This window comes from Cyprinodon variegatus, unplaced genomic scaffold, assembly GCF_000732505.1.
Source record: "Cyprinodon variegatus isolate N-32 unplaced genomic scaffold, C_variegatus-1.0 Scaffold443, whole genome shotgun sequence".
NCBI lineage: Eukaryota > Metazoa > Chordata > Actinopteri > Cyprinodontiformes > Cyprinodontidae > Cyprinodon > Cyprinodon variegatus.
Window position 1 is genome coordinate 219,499 of NW_015150896.1, and position 3,389 is coordinate 222,887.

The 3,389-nt window shown below is 35.9% G+C and overlaps 1 protein-coding gene across 3 annotated transcripts in view; it reads left to right on the forward strand.

Moving 5' to 3' along the window:
• Positions 1-3,389, forward strand: part of LOC107093738 (partitioning defective 3 homolog B-like) — a 172,336-nt gene that overhangs the window by 65,167 nt on the left and 103,780 nt on the right. The window lies entirely within an intron of this gene.

The window sequence follows — 3,389 nt, forward strand, 5'->3', positions numbered from 1 at the left end:
TGAAGCTGCTCGTGCCCTATGAGATCTACTCTTTATCTTCCGCATGGTTAGACTAGAGATGCTAGAATGGCCCTTAAGCAGAAACTGAACAAACTAAAAGATGTGGGTAATAATAATCACATGCAAACAAAAAGACAACGAAACACACAAAAAAAGTCCTAGTTTAAAAGATACATTGGACAGTTTTTCCCCCTTTTTTAAAATCTGCACATTATTCACAGCTAAGACCAAAATCGTTAAACCGTACTCAACCAGAAGGCAGCGGAAAACAACTAATGTTATGCTACATTGACAACTGAAACGGTTTAAGCAGCAAAAAAGAAGTTTGCTGCTTCATTTTTTTTAACCTTGTACATGTTAAGGTCAGACGCTCGTCAAGAGGATCTTTAATGCTCCTGAAGCTCATCCAGTAAAGTGTTTCCGGATGGGTCTGACGCTAAGTAGGAAAGTCCACCTCAAAACATCGCCTGTGCAGTCAGTTCATCAAGATTACCATTCTGCCTTAAAATATTATATTGCTGTCTCAGATCCTCGCATACCGGCTGTCACTGGGAATCCCCAGCAGCAGCTGGAGTTTTTCTCCACTGTACGCTGTTGCCTGGACGTAGGTGTTAGCATTCTTAAGGTATGTGGTACAAACAGCAGGCACCAGAATAATAATAGCGAACAAAGTTTTCCTTCAAGGTTCGAAATTTTAAGTTAATTTAGGCTTCATCTGTTTTAAGGGAGTGAAAATAACTCGTGTATCAGCAGCGCTGTGTCTGTCTCCCTGCCAGCTCCCAGATCAGCTTCTCTGATTGCTTGATGTGGCGCTTTGAGCGGCAAAAGTTCAATTTTTCCAACTCCAGCAGCTGCTGCTTGTGAAACGCGTCACACGCCTCATGCTCAGAAGCTCTTGAGGTGCTGCTCAGATGCATCAAGATGCGCTGCTGCTCTAGACACGCTGCAGGACCTTTTGGTGCACCATTGAATTTGCTTGTAAACTAGCTGCTCAACTCGTGTCTGGTGTAATTGTAGCATTTGTAGAAGTTGTAGATCAATTTATCAAACTGTTTGTTGCTCTAATAGAAAATCTTGTTGTAATGATCATTCTGACTTTTGTTAGATTTGTAATAGAACGCTACAAGCTGACAATTTTTTGAGGAATGGTGTAGTTACTTTTAGCTTTTGTTTGTCTATTTTCTTAGTATTGGTTTAATGAGAGCATCATTATAGTTGCTGTGTGTAGTTGAGAAATTAGAAATTACACTTGATGAAGCTGTTGGAACCTGTTTCAAAATGGGTATTTATAGAAGACCAACATTGGAAAAAAAAAAAAAAAGATGAAAAAGAAGTAACCGTTTTCATTATCACTTTTTCTAACAATAAATGCTAAAATCATCTTATTACCCATCCTTATCAATGACTAACAGAACACCTGGACTCATTTCTCTAGTCTTTATTATGCTGTTTTCCATTTAAGTTGACCAAATTCTTTCCCAGTTACCATCATTTTAATGGTATAGCTTAATAAACTTATAATAAACTTGTATGTTTTGCTAAATTAAGACTAACGAGTTTTTGGTAAGAAAAAAACACAAAAAAATACATTAAAAATGTAGATTTTTCAAAGCTTAATTTATCATGAACTTTCAGTCGGTGAAAAAAAAATGGGGCAATTTTATTATTATTTACGTCTTTATTGTCCTGTCTTTGTTGTTGAATTCTGATTTCTTACATGCAGCGTAGACAAAATAGTTTTCAGAAAGGGAGGGAAATAATATTTGTTTACTTAAAATATATCAGGTTTCACCATCTTGCCTATTTAACAAAACTCACCTTTTGGTGTTTTATCTATACTTAATTATGCAGATACATCTACAGTTTTCTGCTCTTACTCGCCTCTTAACACACTGCAAATATTTGAAAAACCCAACTTTGAAAACATTTTTGTGGTGAAACTTCCCTATTTAAGAAACCAGCATTTTAACATAATCGCCTAAAGAACAGTTGATCCTGGGAATACTTTATAAAATTCTAGTCTTGTTAGGAAGATGGCACAAAATCCTCTAAATTTACTACATTTTGGAACAGACAGATTAAACCTCGAGCTCCCCAAAAATAAGGTTGTTTCTGTATTTGCTATGCTCTCCAGGTTTCTATGCTATCTTGGAGCTAAGGAGGACTGATGTTCTGTTGGGTTAACATTTCTGGAAGTATCTGAAAACAGAGTTTAAATGAAAAATATTCTGGTATCAATTGTTAAGGATGCCATGTCCAGGACCATTTAGAAGACTACCAGGCCCACAGCATCACAGATCTCCTAACATACAGTACTTAATGAGGTTGCACAAGGTGATTTTTATTTATTTATTTTTTACTTTTTGCCCTGTTTCTTTTTACCTATCTTCTCTAATCTCTTTTGCCTACAACAAATGGTTCCAATTTAAGTCCCGATAGAGTTAACTAATCTCTCCAGCTTTGTTATGATAAGACTTTCTTCCTTAGATACGTCTGAAACAACTGGTTTTCATTCAGACGGCGTCTAATGGTTGTGATGCAGATTAGGTGACCCCAAAAAGAAACTCTAATGGCGGACTCTTGAGATACTTTTACTTCTCTTTCCATCTTGCTCTCATTACCCAGAACCCAGATAAATATTCGGCCTGCTGGCCTGCAGCTAACAGAAATGGTCTAGTCATGTTATACCCTTGGGACACAAAGTGCTGGATTATTAATGAGAAGTTCCTGGAAATCTGGTTGATCTACAAATTAAAGCAGAAATGGCAAAAAAAGAAGAAAAAAAAAAGCTTTGGTTCTAACAGTTATTTGGTTTGAAACAAATTCTCCTATTTATGTTCTTCCCCTTATAAAGAAATCAATTCAATAAAGATTATTAAAGAAAAAATGTGACTTACTAGTACTGCTGGGGCAGATTTTAAATGCTTTTTACATCTTTAAACGATTGCACACCAAATTTTGTTGGCATCTTTACAGTTTTTGACATCCAGGAATGTTTAAAGCTGCAACATCAAGCACAATGTATTCAAAACGGCGTCCGTGTTTGTTTAAGTAAATCAAGCAAATCAGCTCATTATTGCAGGTTAACATGAAGTAACTGTTGAGATTAATGGCTCTCGAACAACGATCCGTTTTCCTTGGCTAACTTTACCATCAGTGCCCCAAATAACAAATGTACATCCTGAGCTAATGGCATCAATCAAGGTCTAATTTTCTCTGCTGTGGGATCATGGTTTTTTCTGTTGTTTCCAAAGTAAATAATACCAGATAAAAACAGAAATGAATTCAAGATATGAACAATGTTGAAGAAACTGACAAAAACCTTTTTGCCATGAATTTGGGTTGAGTTTTTTTTTTTATTTGAGTTGTTTTATAAAATAATTCAAATG